Source organism: Aptenodytes forsteri, unplaced genomic scaffold, assembly GCF_000699145.1.
Source record: "Aptenodytes forsteri isolate BGI_AS27 unplaced genomic scaffold, ASM69914v1 Scaffold241, whole genome shotgun sequence".
Lineage (NCBI taxonomy): Eukaryota > Metazoa > Chordata > Aves > Sphenisciformes > Spheniscidae > Aptenodytes > Aptenodytes forsteri.
Window position 1 is genome coordinate 3,893,305 of NW_008795252.1, and position 23,047 is coordinate 3,916,351.

Sequence of the window (23,047 nt, forward strand, 5' to 3'; positions counted from 1 at the left end):
GGAGAAACAGTACAAAGATGTGGTTTTTAACACAAGGGCTTACGACAGTTCATAGTGTTTGGCACCCTCTCTCTCACCGATGTAGCAATTGGGAGCTAGCATCGCCAGCTGTGTGACAGACATCTCAGGAAGTATTGAACAGAAATGGCTGGGGCATGGAAAAAGTACTCAGGAAAACTCCCGTCTGGAGGTCACTGCCTCTCACCAGACCCAGATGGTGGAGGGGTCTTTGAGAGCACCATCCCTGTAATGGCCATCCTACCATCAGCTTGTTCAGCTTTGTTCAGCTGTAACTGAAGAAGCGACACCAGAAGAGAGAAGATCCCATAGCATGCTCCACCCCTGTGCCTCTTGGGCATCGGGTTGCCTTTCAGGCAAGGGATGTTTTGCTTTTGCTGGGTGGCTGTTTGCCAAACCTCCTTTCTCCCTCCGCTCCCCCAGAAGTGTCCCTCCCTCCTCCCCAGCCCTGTGCACCCAACTGTAGCCTCCTAGCCTGAGAAGCACAATGCTGCCATGGCTAGGGACAGTCCTCAGGCTTTGTACTAACCCAGCAACACCTCAGGACATGTCAGACTTTGTCTGGACTTGTTTTGGCCCACCTGGAATGGTGTCTTAGCTTGTTTAGCCGTAACAGCAATTTTCTAATGTCCATGTGGCTATTGCCCAATTTACTTTTGTTTAGCTCTAGAGCGGAGCAAAATCATATGGCATAATCATATGGCATAACCATATGGCATAATAATTTTTATACAGATAATAGTAACAAGCTGATAGTCTGTGTATTAGGACATATTTATAACCCTAGTATAATGCAGCAGAAGCCTCCAAAGCGTGGACACGGGATGCAGCCCAGAGAAGTACAGGCACAGGATGATACTGGAGACTTGAGGGTGATAAACCATTCACCCACAGTGAACAAACTGGGGTCAGACACAGGCCCAGGATGGCCAGGCAGGGCCGTGGGGATGGGGATGGGACGAGACGTGGGCCCGCGTGTGGGCCCAGCTTGGCAGGGCCCATGGCTGGGCAGGGCAGTGCCGTGGGGAGCTGGAGACCAGCCCTGCTGCGGTATCACTGGGGCAGGGACCGACGGCCCCCGGGGGGCTGAAATGGGGTCCTGGGCTGTGGACTGGGCAGGGACAGCGAGGGCTGGTGGTGCTCCCAGGGCCATGACACACGGAACACTGATGCCTTGCTGCAGACCCACTACTTGTTTTGTTCATAAGGAAGACTCGTGCCATCGCCCCTGGAACACAGAGAGGCAGTGGAGAGGAGCGTAACACTGGAGAATGAGGGGTAGGTCTGTGAGGCTGGTTTCCTTGTATAACAGTTTTTAACCATTTTATTAATAGGACTTACTTTATATTAATTAGATCATTTGGACTGTGAATATTTGTATATTGTAACTGTACTACTACTAATTAATTGTGTGTTGTATATTAGTTAGCCTGTTAAGATTTTAATTAGACTAAAAAATTCTTGGCTTGTGTGTTCCCTCTTTACCAATAACAAGATTTTGCACATAAAACCCTCTCCATCAGTCCTCCCCTCTTTCCCCGTTCTTCCTTTCCTTTTTATTGTGATGCCACATCACTTTTCCCACCACTTTATAAGTAACTGCACTCATCAACACCCACTGACACAGTGACGGGCCAAAAGCATTTTTGTCCTTCCTAGCGGCAGTAAGATGCCAGGCATTTGACCCCTCTGGTGCCTGAGGTCGAAAAAACAGAGGTGTGTTCTTCAAGACTGAAAGACCCTGACCTTGATGCGCCCATCAGTGACACGCCATGAACGTGAGACTTGCAGAGCTGACTCCCCGTCCCTTGCTGTGAAACCAGGCAGCACCGGGGCCTCTCCCTCCCTCCATGACCCTGTACAAGAGACACAAGGGGGTGACGAGAGGGGAAGGGGTACAGGGTGGGGAAAAGCCACCATGCCAGGCTGCAGGCAACAGGCATGTCAGTGGAAAGGCTCTCATGTGGCATGATAGCATCATGGTCCATCCCCACCTCCGCACCCGACCACCACGGAAAGCGGGAGAAACCTGAGCTGCCTTCCCTCCTGACCCTTCACAGGGGTGCTTTTCAATGAGCTGAAGGAAGAAATCGAGCTTACATGCAATGATAATCACCCTGTTTGTTTACAGAACCATTTTCCCACATCTTTTGTGGTGTCGGTTTTTAAAAGGGTGAGATTTTCAAGGCTGGGACTTGTCCTCACATATATATGTATACAGTGCCTAGCACGGCCAGGGCTCCGTGCTGAGAAGGGACTCTGTATCCTACCAAAACAGGCAAAATAATAACAAAAATAATGTCAGTCCTTCCTTTTTACATGATCCTATGTTAAAAGAATAAGCAAGCACTTGGCCAAGAGAAGAATTTCTTCTTCCTCTGGAGTGGTGTCAGCCAGCAGAATTCACCGCTCCAAAAGGGCAGAGACACCCGGACTGCTGTTGAATTTAAAAAAGGGGGGTTGAATGGTCTCGATCAGGCGATGCTTGTGGCTGCTGCAGCTGTATGGAGACAAAAGGAAAAACTGAGAAGGACTGAAACTCTTACAACGTGACACGGATGACTTAACCCCTAAAATGAACAAACCAAGGATTGGGAACACACTCATGATACGGATATTTCTGGACTATAAGAAAAATAGGAAGAGAAGAAATTGAGTTAATCCCAAAGTAAAATAAACAGTTACTGGAAATAACTGAATAGATATTTTGGGAGACTCCCTGGAGACGCTGTTAGAGCTTTCAGATTCACAACTATAAGACAGTGATACGTGCTAGAAATGTACACAACAAGGCATTGCTAGCCTACCTGGTCTAACAGAAACCTATTTCAAGGATTTGTAACCCACAAAGTATTTGTGGATTTGTGGGATCTGAAAAAAAACGTAGCAGGTTTATGACTGTTTTTTCCTTGCATTTAAAACTTGGGGGATGTATTTTTTTCAATGGAGGTGAAGAAAGTGAACCTTGGATGTCTGGAACATCCCTCCTTCTCAGTCTGAAAACAAAAGCGAAGCCAACACAAATGAGATAGTCAATGGGATTTCCACCCTAAGATCCCAAATCTCTTTTGAAAATAAAAATGCTTAAGTGCTCACATTTCTTTAAACTTCTGGTCTTTTTCTCTTTGTCTTTATTGCAAAGTGAAACTTATTTTGAATTTGTTTTGATAACAGTTGTACAAATTCTTTTGCTCCCTTCTTTTTAAGCATATTCACACATTGTACAAGCTGTAGGAAATGGCAATAATTTTGTCATAACGCTGCTCCTAATGTTCCCTCAAAATAGAGGCTCCATGACACATTAAAATGCATTATAAAAAGAAGCTCTTTTTTTATAAGGTGTATTATATGCATGCCATAGCCAAACAGAATAAGGGTAAAAATAAGCATACCTCAGATTTTTTTTGTTTTTAAATCAACACAGACTTTTATAGTCCTAAAGGAAAGTGCAGGTCAAGGGCGTGTGAGTAGGCAGACTCTGGTTCTGGCCATGTACCCGCAGGAGAGGCTACTCTCCCTTAGCCAGGCATTACGGCCAGCTTTGCATTTCTCGCTTGTTCTCTGCCTCCAAATTCTACCTTGCCCTCTGGAGAAAGTGAATGGTTACATGGAGGAGAGTGAGACACAATGAAGATTTATTCAGTTGTAATTACAAAACACTCGAGATCCCGAGATGAGAACTGTGATAACACTGAATCCAAAGTCTGGTGAAGCCAAAAGGATATTTTCAATTTATGGGACGTTGGAGCAGGCTCATACATACTGCAAAATTACTACTGAACTTTACAGAGTAAATGACTTGCAACAGATAAATCAGGATGCACACAGTGATATGAAACTAGAATTAATTATGCTTTCATGTGCCTTTGCTCTGTATTATTCCAAAGAGAGATTCTTGCTATCCTCATCTAAGTTATAGGCTGTTAAATTATCAGCACGAAGACTGCAACAACTGAAAACAAATCAGGAACAATGGCTTGAGCTTCCCTGTCTGTGAGAACAGGGCAAATGGCAAAGACTGTTTTTCAGTGCTGAGTTGAACATAACATATATAACATCTGACAGCAGCCCCAATCAAACCACTATAGCACGGAGAGACAATACTCCCCCAGTGTCAGGCTCTGTGTGCTGAAAGCAATTTTCAATTAACTTTCCTCATTTACGAGGTAGATGCTAGAGCAGTTTTAAAGGAATCCAAAAACTTAGTGGTAAATGAAAAATTCTCGTGTGCTTCATTCAATGTGCTTCTCCCAGGAAGAGCAGGGAGAGACAGTTTGACAGCTTATTTCTTTAGTGGAGACAGACAGACATGTTATGTTACCCAGTCGTGTCAGCACTCTCCATTCACTGGCAATTGAACACACACAATAGGTAAGGTTGTCCTAACGGGGACATGGGAGTTTTCCTGCAACCCCCCGTGCAGTTTCCTTGAGGAGCTACTGGCCAAGAAAGCTGAAGGTTTTAAAGAAAATTTTGTGTTTATGAGTGCGTCTTCTCAATATGGGGTTAACTCCCATTGGACACGGATGTGACCAGCGCTGCAGGATGTGGGCTGAATGAATTTTCCCATTTCAAGCAGATACAAACTTCTCCAGTTCAGACTGTGGGCTGTTTTCTCCACACAGCAGTCTGGCCAGTGCAGTGACTCTAGCTGATGGCCACTCATGGCCGAATCTGAGGTTTGGTGGACGTGATTCTTGTTTACTCTGCTACAGCACTGTAGTTTCACCATTTCATTTACTTATATGAATATTTCATTTATTTACTTACTTGAAAGCCCTGTAAGACTGCAAGAGCTGGGGTAAAAGAGGCTTTCATATAAATATGAACCGGAAAATTACAGCTTTAGATAATAATTCAGTTTGGAAGGGACCTCTAGAGATTATCTAATACAATCTCCTGCTCAAAGCAAGGCTAACTTCTAAGTTAGCTCAGGTTGCTCAGAGACTCCTACAGCTGAGTTTGGAGTATCTCCAAGAAATGGAAATTCCACAACCTATCTGTGATTTTTTTTTTTACCTTTCATCTACTTGGAATTTCCCATGTTCCAACCTGTGCCCATTGCTTCTCATCCTTCCCTTGTGCACCTCTGAGCCACATCTGACCCCGTCTCCTCAGCACGCTTTCGTTAGGTAGTTACAGACAGCAATAAGATCTCCCCTAAGCTTTCTCTTCTTAAGGCTGAAGAAACCCAGCTTTCTCAGACTCTCTTTGTACATCATGTCACTCAAATAAATAATCTTAGTGATTTTTCACTGCACTCCCTTCAGTTTGTCCATATCGCTCTTGTATGCTGGGGCCCAAAACCAGACACGGTGCTCTAGACGTGGCTTCACAAGCACTATTGGAGAAGCAGAATCACTTCTCGTGATCTGCAGCTACCTTCTTGTTACTACTGCCTAGTATGTGCTCAGCCTCCATTTCCCTGGGGCATGCTGCTGATGCATGCTCAAACCTGGCTGCCTACCAGGACCCCCAAGTCCTTTATGGCAAAGCTGCTCCCTGGCCCAGTCAGTCCTCAGCTTTGTCCCCAGCTCTATAGCCCTAGAGCTATTTCATGTTTGGTCATAGTTTTCAAGCATTTGTACATTAAATTCAGCTGTTGTTCTGCATTTTGCATTTGATTTTAAGCAACCTGGAGTGGGGTCAATGTGTGTCCATTGCTTCAGTCTAGCTGCTGCATAACCCTGGTTTGAGTGCTTTCAAGCATTTCTGTTCTACAAAACAATAACAGTAAAAATATGGTAATGTCTGCAAAACCTGGGAGTGAGTAATAGAAAAAATAACAAGAAAAAGACAATACATGACCTATTCTTGTTAATAATACATTATGATTATTGCTTATACGGTCTATTATTATCATTATTATTATTATTATTATTACCCTAATAAAGAACCCAGCAGTGTAAGAAACCAGTTCATAGAAATCTTTGGGAGCTAAAAGGATTCATATCAATGTAAGCTGTTTCAGACTTGGGTTTCACTGACTATCGCGTCCATTTAACTGTAACCCTTCCAGCTCTTCTCTCTCCTTTACTTAAAATACACATCCAAGACATAGTTAACATATTGATGTAAAATGCAAATATGGTGAATTCACTTCCATGTCCAACCTTTCTCTCCCTCATCCATAAGCTGCTTTTTAAGACCACCAACACTGATTCGAGGGGCCTTCTCCCTGACCATTCCCACCAGACTCTTCTCATATCCCAACAGCTTTATGACCCAAACTTTCTTTTGCAGTTCAAAAATAAATCCCAAGGCTGGAAATCTCTTTTCTTTTTCAAATCACTAGATTTCTGAATGCTGCTGGCTATGAAATCTGGCTTACCATACATCCCCAAACATGTCGACACAAAAGTTTGTGTTGACAGGTTAGGGTATGTTGCCAGACTGCAGAATTGTAATGCAGGACTGCTGTGCAAAGGCATGGCAGTGTGATTGTCTTTTTATGGAATATGAAGGAATTAATTGCATAGTTTAGAATGAACTTGAGTCTCTGGGTAAGAATAAAATTCTTTTGCTGCTCAACACAGGAACAGGGTACTGTTCAAAGCATGTTTATCCTAGTGAAAATACATTCATTTTTCTGATAACAGCTATAAGAGAATGAAGGTTTCTTTAGTAGTAGGCCTGTTTTTCAACAGAAAGTCTTTCCTCTTATCAACATCTTTTCATGAAGTTTTATTTTCATATTAGGAAGATTTCATTGCTGCTATTAAACAAGACTTTATGGGCTAAGGGTTGGAGTAAAGTCAGACAGAACTTGATTAATTGATGGCAAGATTGAAGGTTTTGACTGTGGATCTCACAATACGTTGGAAATAAATAGCTCAGTCCCCCATCATCATTTGTCAGCAAATGATTTGCTACCTTTTTCATCCTCATTGATATATTTCATTGAGTTTACAATGTTATATTGACCTTATCCTTGTTCTAGTCATCAATTTCTATCCTTAAGATATTTAAGGATATTAAATCTTTAGAGTTATTGCAGTAGACCTTTCTCTTCAGAGGATTTATTATTTTATACTAGAGGAATGTGATTTTTTAATGACCTGCATTTTAAATTATTTCTCACTTGTAGGCAATTTTGACCATATAGTAATAAAAATGAGGTACAGGTCTCCTCCTGAGTCCCAGGAGGAGAGCAATAAACTCTAACAGCTAACTACTTATAGTATTACTGTTTGCATTAACTTAAATTGTGGGAATATGCCAAAGAAATTGCACTTGATCTCTCATTAAGTAAGTTGCCTAAATTTTAGTATGCTTTATTTCACGTCATTGGGGCTCATTCTTGGGTTTAAATTTGTTTTGTTTTGTTTGGAGCCCTGTATTGATACTTGGAAACAGAAAAAGTTGGCTGTCGGGTATGTTTTTATAGGCCACAACAGGGGGTAATTTAGAATTGCCTTTTCTACCACTGAGTCATCTTTTGGACTCCTATGAAGATCCGCAGATACCTTCTTCTTTCTACCAACAGCCGACACTTTGTTTGCCCAAGGGTTGTTTTAGCATCCCGCGGATTCCAGGCCGTGTTGTCACAGCTGCACTTGTTACAATAGGAAGTTTGCCATTAAGTTAGAGATATAAAACAGAAAAGAATTTATTTAGCTTAGAGAGTTATAAAGCCAGAAAGTATTGAGCTTCTAAACTGAAATATCATCTAGGGCATTAAAAGCACACAACAGTGCAGCATAGAAGAATTTGGACATTGAGCAGTCCAGAGGATGACCTCGTATACAGAAGCTCAGCTGTTTTATATCTTTCAAAGCTACCTGCATAGATACTCTATAGACACTTGTATGGCCACTATACTGAGGCTTGTGAGGTTGCCTAAGCTCCTGGACAGGGAGATTTCTCTTCCAGCCTCTTTAAATGCCTTTTGGGCTTCTTTAAACAAGGAGATCAGAGTGAGAGCAGCACCTCCGCAGCAGAGTCCTTTCAGTGTCAGAAAGTTTTCCTGACTGCTTACACACTTACACATAGTAGGGAGCCCTGATAATACGACACAGAAGCACGAAACACAGACACTAGTGTTACGCTCTCACAAGTCAAGATTTATTTTTCCATTTTAAAAATGATGGGCGTATTTCAGTGATAGTGCTCTTTCCAGTTGGTTCTTTATGGAACTTTATACGAATAGGAGGGACGCTCATATTAGCTATCAGTGGGTATCTGTATATAGATATTGATCACTAGATCAGTTTCTCAAAGATATGAACACTTGAACCCAAGCTCGCTCAAGACCACAGCCCAGACCATAACCCTCACAGTGCTGAGGATGAAGAAGCCAAAACTGTGAAGATTTAACTTGTGAGTTCAGAACCTTTGAGTTTTGCAATTGTCTGGTACATTTGGCTCCCAGTTCATTTGGAAAACCTCCTATGTGTATTCAATATCTGGGTCCTACACCTAAGACAGGGAAAAAAACTATTGTAGTTGCAATAGGACAGACAGGCCACTGTAGGTCCAGAACAAAACAAAACCCAGCACTCTCCTACGACAGCTGCCACCACCATCTTCCACCCAATTCTGGAACCACGTGGCTGTTCAGATGAACAAATCTTTATGCATCCTTGATCTTAGTCTTTGCCACTTTGGGATCCACAATAGTTCCTCCTTATCAGCGGTTTCAACTTAGTACAGCCTAACCCCTGTCTCCCCAGACAGACCTTCAGCTCTTGCTCAGCATAGCAGTTAGGCAGCTGGAGAACAGGCAGCTTAAGGATGGGGGGGGGCGTGGAGGTGGGGGCATCTTCCTAGGGCTTAAACAGTTGTAAGGGTTAAAAAGGAGGCAGAGGAATAAACAAAAGACACGAACATTTGATGTTGGAGAAGAGCTTGTTTGTTTTTAATACACCAGAGAAATAGCTGAAGCACAAAACAGCCATGTGAAAAATATGAAGTTAGCTTGCAGAGCTGACCTTGGCAGCGAAGCAACAGATGCCTGAGAGACGGTATCAGTTTTGCATCCAATTTCTGTGAGATGATTGAAAACAAAACAAAAGAATGTTAGAAGAAAGCTGTCCTTTTCCTCTTTATTTGCAAGGATTTGAAACAGACCCCTCTTGAAATAAATGTGTAAACATGTATTCTTATCAATATCAGAATTTTCACACATTTTTGCAACAGTAGTTATTATCCTGGACCATGCTGAGTGTGAACCAGAACAGTCTCAAAAATAAAATAATAAATCCAATCTAGAGATACCTTAGACCATATTCTTTAAATTGAATTGTTCAAAGTCTAAAAAGTTTCTGGAAAGACAAGGATCCCATCAAGAGTATTAGAACTCCATTTCGACACATTTTGAAACAAGAAAAAACGTTTCAAAATAACAAAAATAGCTTATATAGATGAGGTATGGCTGTGTTCTCTTGGCTACAAAAATCAAATTGATTTGCCACAAATGTAGATTAAAAAATTAGAAAAAAATTAAACCAATCCTATTTTGTTCTCATATAATACCTTACAGTGCCTCACAAATATCATTTAACTACATTCAGAACTTAATGAAAGAGACAGCAATTATCTGTCCCATTCCATCATAGGAAATAGAAAGACAGATATCACACATTCTTTAAATATTTATTCCCGCTATAAAAAGAAATGAAAAGACCATATGCAAAATTCGTATCTGGTCTGGTGTCTATATTTCAGGTACTTACTATAACAAATTTGGGGGTTAAATTCTATTCATTCGTAACGTCCTTTGCCAAAACATAGCATCAATTTCAATATATATCGCCACATTTTCCTAGTTGTTCCTCTTTCAACACAGACAGCCATTCATGAGATACAGTAAGAACTTAACCCGATGTAGCACAAGCCGGCGGTTCCCAAACACAGCGTGTGATCTACCTGGAACAGGCGGAGGAATTTGATACCAAATTGCAAAGAGATAATGTTGAAACAGAAGCTTGCACACAAAAGCAGTATTTTTAGTTGCAGAATAAGGAGCTGGAGGCTCAATGTGACCTTGCGACACTCTGTGATGCTGTGGCACACCTGGCACGCTTCACCAGAACACCTTCTTACAGCAGCTGGACTGAGCACACCGAGCCCAGGGTTTAGGTCAGCACTGCGAAACAACAGTACAGGAGGACAGACGTTTTGCAGGCACACTGGTATTGCCCTTGTAGTTCTTTTTAAATGTTATTTATTTTACCGTATCGGTTTAGTATGGGATGCTCCAAGAAACCGATGTCCTTAACTTAACCACAAAACAGAAACAGAATGGACACAGAGTCTGCCTGAAGTCAGGGAAATGTGTTGAAGGGATAGGATTTCTCTTTCTATATGCATTGAATCGTTGAGAAACTACCAGCAAGTACACTGTAAAACTGTTTTGCATTATCTAGAATTTGCACACCAGATAAGCCTCCACACCTTTTGAAATTTTAATCACTTTATCAATAGCTTTATTTGTTATATGCAGATAAATGAATACATCCACAGGCTTCAAAACCAGGCTCCCCTTCTGATAAGCGCTCGATATGCATTCTCACTCGTATTATTTTCCTTTGCAAAGTGTTCTGTTACGAGAGCAAAGGTGACAGAATCTGTCCCACTGTAACAATCTGCTTGTAATCCAATAGAAGAAAACCTAAAGAATCCCATTTTACAGCTGCTGTATGAGGCAGAGAGAGTATGTGATTTGACAAATTGCACAGAAAACACATGCAAAAGGTGAAAATAAACTGCAGTTTTGCTGACATCTAGTTGAGCCTATGCAGCCTTCCACAACGGATGACAGCCGGGTTTGTACCGGTAGCAGGTAACAAAAGCTGCTGCCCGCTAACAACTTATCAGAAGTTGTGAGTTTCTTTCTTATCGTAAATTCAAAATGGATAATGCATTTGTTATTGTTAATGTTATTCGTGTCATCATGGCTCCCAGAGAATAAAAATCCCATGACACTGAGATCATGGGAAAGATTGAAAATAACTCCCTTCACAAGTGAATCACAAAACTGGAATCTTTGAAATGTCTTTGAGGGTAGACTGTTTTATACTTAAATTATAAAAAGTTATCCCAGAAAAATTTTATATCTAGAACAGAATCTTTGGCAAAATTGCTAGTTGTAAACATCACAAATTATGCAGTCTAGCTGTGAAATATTAAATGAAGATATTTTTAGTTTCCCTTTAACATTGAGCCCTTAAGGTGCACTTGGGTTCATATTTATTTTTTTTTTCTCCGTGAGACCTAGTAACTTTATAAAAGTGAAGTTTGAGCTTCTTCAAGATCTGAAGTATCAAGTAAAAACATGAAATACTGAAAGTTTGAAAATGAAGCTGCAGCAATCAGTAGTGTTCTTTCACTGTTGCTAGCCAAATAGGAGAGTGGGTATGAAAGCAAGCACCACTGGAAAAAAAAGGCAGTCTTTGCTTTCTCTCTTAAACTTTCGTACAAATGTCAACAGGCAGAGTCCTCTTGCTGGCCTACTACAAGGCAGAAAAATAAAAGCGACATAAATGAATCAAGAGTTGTGGGGTTGGTTGTCAGTTGTTTTTGCTTAAGAGTTTCTCTTTTTTTTTTTTCTTCCTACTCACTAATAAAATGGAGCAAATTGTACGCTGTTGTATAGATCAGGTGATCTTCAAGCTGCTACCTGATTCCTAGCATTGCCTCACCACCTGGAACACAGCTGATTGCTTATAAAGGAAAGATAAACCTAGTTTTCTGCAAGAGTCCCTTCACACAATGACAGGCGCTCCATTGCAAATGTAAGTCTTGCATAAAACCATTGCTTGAGCAATCTCAGCATGAATCAGCAGCTGCAGGGGATTATCTCCATCAGGATACGTGGAAAGGCAGAAGAGGCTATTTCTGAAGGGAGTTGAATATGTAACATAAGTCTTTTGTTAGGAAAGATTTACCTTACAATTTGAATCAACTCAGTTCTAGTGGAAAAAAGTCTTTCACAAGAAAGGTCTGGAGGTGTATCTAAAATTACTCAAATCTGGGAACTAACAGCACCTTTTTCCAATTGGCAAACTCCAGAGTTGGAGTCCCGAGTGTCATAAGGGTCCCAAAACGAACAGCACAATTTTTTTTTTGTGCAAGTAACTTTTAAATGATTGTGGGTTTGTCCATTCTATATTGTAAATAAACCTCAATAATCTTAGTTTACATTTCCACGTTTCTGATATAAAATAAATAATTTTGTACCATAAAAATGAGGGGAACATTCTACAGGGAAGACAGGTAACTTTGGAAAGGAAATGAGGAGTGGTTTTATCGTTCAGGACTGCTGAGTGTTTGATCTCCTTGAGGAGATTACTCAGTAGTGAAGACCCTCTGCCAAAAATATCTGTCTTCAGCTTTAGTATACTTTGTCCTGGACTCTCTGAGCTGCTTTTCTGAGAAGGATGCAGCTCTGTAGCTGTAGTGCAGATAGCAATGCCCTGCCAATAGGAATAGATTAAAACTTGGTGATGGCTTTGAAGATTAGGATCTGGCCCTCGAATTGGCAGCCAGAGTAGACCTGAAGCTAACAAAGATCAGTGCAGAGTAGAATAGCTGCAGCTCTTAATCCCCCCAAAAATTAGACAGTTGCATTCTTCAGCAGCAGAAGCCCCGGTGTTGTCTTTACCTTTGGACAACCTCGGTAACTGACGGGCTACTGTAGTCACGATCTCTTCTGACAGGATACAGGGAAATGGGATCAAGTTTAAGGATGAGTTTTTGCCATGCTGCCAATGAGCTAATGAATAGGCTGATCCTTCTGATCACATTAACATCTGGATGGAAGGAAGAAAATATATTCTAGCTATGTAGGTCAGCTCTGGGAGGCAGCTACTATTATTTTGGCATGGTACACCATTAATCTGAGTAACTGGTTCCTCATTCAAGCATTAAAGACTGTGGAATTTTTGATGCTGAATTATTCTGTGGAAAACTATGTATCCAAACAATTATACCTGATGTACGGTTGATACCACTCCATTTTCCCAAGTGGTATCATACATCTACTGAAGCAGGATTTCTGTCTAGGACAACTTAGCAGAAAAGGACTTCTTGCTCCTTACTGATCTCACAATGCTGTTGATAGGGAGTGACCAACTTCCGTGTAATGCCGAGTGGCCAAATCGTACATTTTTCCTGTTCCACATTGTGATGTAAAAGGGTTTTCTGCATTGATGGTCAGACAAGCCATCAAAATGCCATCAAAAGACTGAATATTCACATACAGTTTCTACCCAGTGCCACAAGAAAGTCTTGCCCTTTCTTTGCATCATTGCTACCCTCTCTGTATCTTGCTGATATCCAGCTAATCCAGCAGCAGGAACATTTGCAAGCCTTACTACTTATTGACAATGATTTTTGTCTAAAAATAGGATGAAATAGTGCGATAAATGGGGAGGCTACCAGTATCCATTGTTATCCTGATGCTCCTACTGCTTTCATGAAATTCATGGTGGTCTTATTTCTCTGAAGCTCATAATTTCCATTAATAAATATACGCTTCTTTGGCAGTCAGAAGACATGCCAGGCTAGTTTTGCATGTTGTCATGTTTCAGAGTCCAAACGTGAGAGCTTCATGTGTGTCTAAAACTAACTCAGAGAGGTGGGAATCCCCTGTCCCCTGGGAGTGTCACTCCTACTTGGCTGATATTGCCTGTAAAATAGGATAGATAGTCACCCCAGATATCACTGCTGTGGTTGGATTACACGGTTAGTACAACAGGATAAACAGCTAAGGGATCTGCTTAAATGAGAAGTGGCACTAGGTGACCTAGGTTTGCAAAAAATATTTGAAATATAGACACTGTGTGTCTTCCATTTCTTCTAACAAAAGAAGAAAAGCTGGACACAAACTGAAAATGCACTCCATGGTTGTATAAATCCACTATAACTTATTCAATTGTCTTAATGCCCTGTGTATCAACTATCAATTCAACTACCATACATCTTCTCCCTAGTGTGCTACTGTGCCACTTTGTAATTATTTCCATATGTATATGTTAACCAGATGAGTTTCTCAGGCTGCTGGAAGAAAAGATCTCCAGTTTCTGAAAAAAAAAAAGGTCTAGAGAGGCAATGGTATATATTCTGATGGTGGCTTCTTCCAATCGCAAAAAAAACCAAAACCAAACTTCAGGCATATTTAGGCAGGCAATCTTCTTACACCTTTAAGCAAAATGATAAATCAGTAGGTTTGTTTTCTGCTTTTAATGCACCATCTTTTCTTCAATTAACTAAGTTTTACATAGTGTTTAAGTCTACCTAATAAAGATTGTGGAAAAAGAATTAAGTGCCCAATCTATTTTCACTAAAATCATTGTACAGAGGCCCACTGGCTTGACTGGAAACAAGTCTGGACACATTTCGGTTATCACTAGAAATAGAAAGGCTTGATTTTTTTGGTCACTGGTTCCATAACCATATCCAAGCTTATTGGAAAATACTCATATTTCTTTTATAAGTTGTTGAAAAATCTGGAATGTCCTATGTTTTCCAAGTTATTCTGAATTATATTAATGCAGCAGCTAGAAAACACTTAACTGCCAGGTCCAGCTACGCATTTTTTTGGGAAGCAGCTAATGCACCTGAAATTTCTGTAAAGGGGTTAATAGTGGAGAAACTTCCTTCAGTTCTGAACTGAGTATAATATAATATAATATAAGCTCTTTACCTTTGGTAGATGAATGCATTTGAGATGAAATGACAAACATTACTGTCACCTCTCCACCCAGAGCAGATATGAGAGCGGCAAAACCAGTGACTGCAAGGCTCTGCATTCCCCGCAATGCCCTAGCAATGACTTTGGTTCTGTTCCTTTGCCTCTATGTCTTAACTCTCAGCCGAGACTGCCCACAAAGCACCTAGCTAAAATTACTTTCCTTAATCAGCAGACATCTCAGGGAGGTGGGCAAAAAACCCCGCTGACTCACTAAATAAAGGCCACCCAATCGTCAAATGGTAATATGTTGTGTAATCACTACTAATTGCCCATTGTTCTCGGTCCTCCTAGGCCATGGTGTACCTTAGGCTGACAACAGGAATGAACTTAACAAGCCCATTTGTTTACTACTTGAAGTTGATGGATGATGTTTCTGGCAGGTTTTTGGAGGATGCTTTAGAACCCCTAGCTTACAGATGCATTTGTTCATTTCCAACACTCTAATGCAAGAGACATGACACCACGTGAAATGCAAAACAAATAGGAGAGAAGAAGGGACTTGATAGAAGACAAAATTTGCAGCATGACTTTTCCTGGTTAACTCTCTTTGGGAATGTGCCTATGTTGATGGTTCAGGTAAAGCTGTTTTATAAATAAGAGTTAGTGGGTAATAAACACACTACTGAGAAAGACATTGAATGACCTCAATGAATGACATTTTTTGTATGATAATGCAGAAATGATGAAGAAAAGTAGGCAAACGACATTTGTTTTAAACAGTACTTTGCGACTACTCTGTTTATGAAAGTATCAAAGGAACATCACAAATGTCAATGAAGACATACCATTATATTGCATGATTTGTAACATGGAAGCTGACCTCATTCTTCAAAGAAGGTGACTTTTATTGACTCCTTCTACTGACTGCAGTAACAGTTGGATACCCAGGGGTGGTGCAAATCAGTCCAAATCTGACCTAGCTCAGAGTGTATGGCAAAACGAGGAAAAAATAGCATTCACATCTCTAGTCTTAACTACAGAGTTGTTCTTCTTGCAGAGTACTAAATAAGGGGTCTGCAAACTTTTCTTCAGCAGTCTTAACGGTGGCTGCCAATGGCAGTGCCAGCTCTCATTTCATTTTGCATTTCTGTACCACAAATGTATGTCCTACATTTCGGGAACTTCCACACTCGACTTGCAGCAAAACATGGGCTGAAAATCACTTTCCCTGTCTTGCCCCGTAATAGTTAGAAAAATCCACTGTTTGACCACAGCAAAATTTCCACTGCTGATTGATTCCTAGGTCTGTTTGGCTGATTATAATTCCCCAACCTACCCTTATGTGATTCACACCCATACATCTGCTCTAGCTTCAGCATATAATTGTTATTCCATACAGACAGCCCAGTATTTATTCAGACAAGGGTGCTCTTGTGTATTCCTCCTTTTTTAGCTTCTCTAAAAAAAGTAAATCGGTCACAATACATTACATTGTATGTCCGTGTTTGTGTGTGGGAATAAAAACTAATTTTATTATGCTGTCAAAGGCAGCAGCTGATTACTAAGACAAAATAAATAAAAGAAGTATGTTAAATGGAGTACTGTACATTTACATTAGAGACAGGGCATTCCAGGCTTCTCTAAAATACGGTGGCTGCTTAAAAAAGATTATGATTTCTGTTATTTTCCAACATCCTCTTCCATATTATAAAACAAATATTTGCTTTCCTGCAGATCTGTTGCTACAGTAAAAAAAATCTAGGCCATGACTCTGGGATGCTGCAAGTCTTTGACTCCTATGTTATCATTTTGTCCTGGGAGAAGCAGAAAAGATGCTTGTGGAATGAGCAAGTTGGTACTGCTTGGATTATCTTCATAAAAGAAGCTGAAATGAGTTTAAAAACATTTGTGCTCTGCCAGAGTCAGCTGATTTGGTTCTCAGGAGTTTGTGTGAACCGTTGTTTCATGGGGTTTTTGGCTCATTTGTGTGTTAGGACTTGGGGAGAGTTCAATGAACCCAGATCTCAAAGCAAAAATATTTTATCTACATTTTCTAGTGGAGATGGTTTTTAAAAGCTAAATTTAGTTTTCTGGAAAATATTTTAAATGTAATTTAGACTCATTTAAGTTGTTCTATGAAAACAATCCTTATATAGACTTGAAAGTCTAGGGCTGGCAGTTTGGCTTTTAGTTTAAGGCATTATACAAGTAGGGACCTACTTGTAAAAAATTTTGTAACTACAAGCTTAATGCCAAGTCGTGTGGTATCTGGACGTGGAATTTGAGCTATTTTCAGTAACATCTATCGAGATAAAAGCATAGCATTGTTTTTTCCTAGAAGTATAAAGATTCTCAGCAAAGGAATTAATATAGGTTTTATTCCTGATACCTTTGTGCTTCCTACCACTGTTTTCCATGGTACTTGCAGTCAGATCAAGAGCATATGAAAGTGGTATGTTTCTTTTTATCTACTCATTCACATTACAGCTCTGAACAAACATCCAGTAACCATGTTTCCCCTCAAACTCACATCCCTTCAAGTACTTCAATTCCAAGTTTCGCAAATGGAATCAAACCAGCAGCTGGCACTCCTGAGACCAAGAGACTCATACGCAGTGAACTGAAAATTTGCACAGAAAGCCACAAAAGCAGCTTTCATCTGGAGTCTTCTGCATTGTCATCAAGTTCTGCAGTGGAAATCGGGTGAAGGGAATACATCAATTTAGTTAGCAAAACATCTGTAAAGAAAAAAGCATAAGAATGTCCAGCAAATTAGCTGTGGCTTTAATGGAGGAGCTGGTAAGAGGCAGAAGAGACAGGTAACAGAAAAAGCAAAGAGAGGTATCAAAGCCTGGTTAGGAGCCACAGGGCAGAAGCCCGAAGGCCTTCAGGAGGGTAAGGGTTACTTCAGTTATCACAGTGAACAAAGTATTGCGCTTCCAGGCAACCAGTTCACACTCAGCTACAGTCAGCAGTAGCCTGTAAGTGCTAGTGATCTGACAGATAAGATGGTGATCTGACAGTTGTTTAATGGAATATGTAGAATAAATCCATTTTTCAGTAGAATTAAATGAATGTACTAAAACATAACTTTATAGTTTTCCACCAATGTATTTTAACTCTCACAAGAAGAAGGAAAGTTGTTCAGATGATAGGATTAAACTGTCTTTGGCCTCTCAAGTGATGCTGTCAACAAGAGGGCTTTCTGATACTTTTGATTTTTTTTAAGATGACAAGCTAACTGATAGCAGGTTTTGGTCTTTCAAGTTGGCACAGATTTGATTAATGATCCACAGATGGAAATCTCTGTAGCTCTTGCCAACTGTAGTAACAGCCCATTCCCAGATGCTGGGCCGATTTTTAATGGATTTTTTTTTTTTTTTTTTGGCTGATACACTACAATGTAACATAAGTTAAATTACTCATATCATTCCTGTAGGTTACCGGTTATTAGTTTCCAAATTCTGCTCCCATTTCTTGCTTCACATATGGTTATTTGTTCAATGCCTTGAATAGGTAAGATACTAGATGCATATTATTGGTTATAATACTATATTCACATGAATTATTTTTAGTGTTGTTTTATTATTCATGTAACTAGACTAGCTGAAGTCCCCAGATATGCTAGTGTGATATGGGTTTTGTCTGTAATCTGTTTGCAGCTGTCAACTCTTAGGTGGTCACAATGTTCAAGGGATTTGCAGGAGCTGTAGAGTGTTACTAGTTCTGTAAAATTACTTTTTTTGTCTGCCAGAAAAATTCCTTCCCAAAAGCCCGCACTTGATAATACTCCCACACTGGTCCTCTGTACTTTAGCAAACGAAGAGTGCCCCAACTATCTCATGGAATGTCTCTGAGATGCCGGAACGCACTGCTCCCTTTGGATTTACTGCCCCCACAAAGATGGGGCAATCCAAGTCTGTAAAACACAAGGACAAAAATTGAGGTAAAGGATTAGGTGTGAAACCAGCGGGAAAACTGACAAGTAGAACAACTAGAGAATGCTATTCTAGCTGATGCATAACTGGATACCTCTGTTTGCTCCAATACTCTTACAATGAGTTCCTATGATATGCTTCAGCGTTCAGAGCCAAGGATGCAGTTTCCATAGAGATAGAGTACTTTCCAGATAAGGCCTAAGATTAACTGCTTAATGATTTTTCCTTACATGGTCCTATACTTATTCCCTTGGAGTTAGGCTTTGTTGTCAAACTTCAAAGGCTGTTGATGGGTCTGAAGAGATCTAGCTATCTTGGGACCTTGTGATTTCTTCCTGGTTCGTGCTCAGTCAGCTGATGAACCTGTAACTGTGGAAGCGAAGATGATGGTTTCACCTGGAATCAAGTGGTATGTGTGTCTAAAGATTATTTCTTCTTCTGTTTTTATCCAGTCTGACAGCCAGCCACTTCTAGTCTAAATCTAAACTGCTCTTTCATATAAAGCTATTCATACATCCACATTAAATGTTATAGAAAACCTGGGTCACACCAATATCCACATGCAAATAAGATTCTTGTTTGTAGCATCCTGTAGTGATTGCAGACGATCCGTTACTAGTTTGGACATGACTGTGAGATGAACTAGTGCCTCCCTCTAGCCTATTACTAGTACAGACTAGCTTGGACATGACCGTGAGATGAACTAGTGCCTCCCTCTAGCCTGTCAAGCTGTCCCTGTGTCACCATCAAGAAACAAAAAGAAAGAAACAATAATTACACTTTTTGGAATCCCAGTCTGTATTTTGCATGACACAATTATATGATGTGCAGCACCAAACGTGCAAGTCTCACGGAAACCCAACTGGCAAGTATCTTCATTGCACTAATGAATTTCCAAATATTTGTATAAACCTCACAAACAAAGTTCTACTCAAGAATAATGACGGTACTTCCTATATTTTTGACTCACTCCACTGTTACATATTTTCAGTTCCTTGGAGTTATATAATCATTATGCATCTTGGACAATAGTCTCTGTTCCCCCAAATCTCAATAAAATGGAAACCTTTGCAAATCTCCCTGTCATGTCTCATACTTGTAAAAGTACTGTCACTGTCTTCTACCATCAGTGCTATTAATTTCTTTCAAAGTTTGATCCTGCCAAAAAAACAAACCCCCACAACTGTAGTTACTCCAAGCATAATACCATGAGCCAAATTAATCCATGATCTAATACTGATGACATTGGTGGATTCAGTCCAGAGACAAATGTAGCTTTAGGTTGTTTTGAAATGGAACATACTTTCAAATCTCCAAACAGCAATAATATTTGTTTAAAAGTTGGGAGGTTTTATGCCCTTAGGGCAGAGATAATAGTATGAAATTGTTGTCTATGCAAAGAAATTCTATCTAGTAATCTTTCTAAATAACACAAATGCATATGTTTAGTTTCTCTTATCTCTTTCTTACTATCCTCTATTTTCAAGTTCACCTATTTTTCTGCTGTGTCCTAAAAGGCAAAGACAGTCTAATACATAGTACTTTCCATTTAAAAAAAAAGTTCTACTTTTTCAAATCTAATTTAAAGTAGTAGCAGAACAACATTGCTGTGTTCTAGTTCTCTGCAATGCACAACTTGCTCTGATAAACCAGCAAATGTCATGTTGCCTGGTTAAGAGAGGCTTACAGTCAAGTTGCACACTAAGCTTTATGCATCAGAGATCAGAGCATTTTACATCCTGGCCCTGTACCACTAATATTAATGGTATAACAACTGGACCGTAAGTGACTGCTGAAGAACGGAATCTAAAGAAAATCTGCATGATTGTTCAAAAAGTGATTAGAAAAGGCTTATCAACAAGCCTGACTGATGTTACCCAGTTTAGATTCTTTTTTTTCAAACTGTTGAATTTAGCAAAGCTTATACCTCTAAAAACAAGAAAAAAAATACAGTACATGCCAACATAAATATAATTCTGTGTCTGCTGCCCTGTAAAGGTCTTGATAACTGCCATGGATTATATAAATAAATTTCACTGTGTTCTTTGCATTTGGTCTAGCTCTTGTCATTGCTGGAAGCATTTGCTGGACTGGCTTGGCATTATTCCAATGTAAGGAGGTCACTTAAGGAGTATCACTGATCTTCTCCCTGCCACATCTGGTTGCGTGACTAAAGGAAGCAGACGAATGTGTCTTTTGAATGATCCAATTTGATACTGAGTTATAGCAATCCTGCATCAGTCAGCATTGTGTCTCTGATATAGAGACTCAGTAATGCATAGGAAGCATATGTCAGATGACATTCTGTGCATGAAGGTGAAGGACTTGTAAAATTTAGCAGTGGAGCAGGATGTGCTTCTGAGGAATCAGGTCAATGCTTGAATATAAAGTATGTATAGGTGACTCCTGTTGGTCCTTTAAGACATAATGTTTTGCCTTAAACAAGATGACAATTTTGGAAGCTATTCTGTCTCATCTTCAAAGGCTGAGGGCAAATGCGTGTAGTGAAGGCATAAGGAATCATCATTCAAAGGAAACAGGAAAGGAAATAAAATCACATCGGCTGAAAGGAAACTCCAGAGTTAACCTCATCCAACCTTCTACTCAAAGGAGGGACAACGTAGATCAGGTTGCTCATGGACTTGTACAGTCAAGTATTGAGTATCTCCAAGACAGGAGATTCCACCAACTCTCTGGGCACCTCTTCCAGCATTTGATCACTGTTGTGGTGAATTTTTTTTTTTTTTCTTACATTTACATTTACTTGGAATTTCCCATATTCCAACTTGTGTCCATTGCTTCTCATCCTTCCAGGGTGCAACTCTGAGAATAGTCTGCCTCTGTCTTCTTTACACCCTTTTGTGGGTAGTTATACATAACAATGAGGTCTTCCTTTCTTACATTACATTTACTTGGAATTTCCCATATTCCAACTTGTGTCCATTGCTTCTCATCCTTCCAGGGTGCAACTCTGAGAATAGTCTGCCTCTGTCTTCTTTACACCCTTTTGTGGGTAGTTATACATAACAATGAGGTCTTCCACCTTTGCTTTATCTTCTTATACCTGGATGAACCCAGTACCCAAAGTGCAGGACTTTGCACTTGCCTTTGCTGAACTTCATGAGGTTCCCTTCATCCCATTTCTCCAGCCTTCAACAGCCCTGCTCTCCCCCTTGAGATTCCTCATTTGGGATCATGTGCAAACTCCCTGAAAGTACACTCTATCCCATCATCCAGATTGTTAACAAAGACATGACATGTTATGGGACACAACGATGGTTACTGAGGGATGCCACTGGTAACCAGTTGCCAGCTTGACTTGTACCACCAACCACAATCTCTTGAGCCCAGCATTCCAGCTGATTTTCCACCCACCTATCCACTTACTCAGTTCTTATCATTTTGGCTCCAAGGATACTGTAAGAGACCATATCAAAAGCCTTGCTAAAGTTAAGGTACGTAGCATCCATTGCTCTCCCCTCATCCACACAGCCAGCTATCTCATTATAGAAGGCAATGTCATTGGTCAGGCATAATTTGTCCTTGGTCTGGAAACGGCTCTTCAACCTTCCCAGGAACATGTAATGAGGCCAACTGGCCTGCAGTTCCCAGGATTCTTCTCTTGTCCTTCTTGAAGATGGGTGTGTTTACCTTTTTCCAGTTATGAAGAATCTCCCCCGATCCCCATGACTTCTAAAGGTGTTAGAGAGCTGCCATGTAACGGCATTAACTTGCTCCCTTGGCACTCTTGGAAGTGTTCTGTCTGGTCCCATGGACTTGTATATGTCCAACCAGCTTAAGTACTTGGAGGATAGTAGGAATAAGGCTGTCTGCTACGGTTGATTTTCAGAGGCTGATGTTTTAATTACTTTAGCCTTTTAGAACAGTAAGTATAAACATCTCGCACTGTGAAGAACACCTTCCCAGTGAAAACATCAAAGCAGCCTACAATTATGAATTAACTCAGCTAAAGCTTGTTCCTGAAAATTTGTATTACTGTTTCTTACAGTACAGTAAGCTCAAAGTGCGGTATTACAGATGTGATGATACTTAGAGAGTAAGAATTTTGCTGAACTGTTTCCTGGAAAGCAATTGAACTGCCAGAAAATTTTAATTCTCTTTTAGCAAAGCTTTTACAATATCTGATTCATTTTTATTATGAATTGAAATTCTTTTTGCAGAGGTAAATACTTATTTAGCTAGCCTGAATTATCAAGTGATTCCAATATGAGGCTTGAAAAGAGGTAGGAGAAGAGTGTTATGTTACTTCTATGTCTCCTCCTTTATAGTGCAGTCATGCTTTGAATAGTCTAGAGAGCAAAGCTGCTGACTGAGATAGTGTCCTGGTTTCGGCAGGGATAGAGTTAATTTCCTTCCTAGTAGCTGGTACAGTGCTGTGTTTTGGATTTAGGATGAGAACAAAGTTGATAATGCACCGATGTTTTAGTTGTTGCTA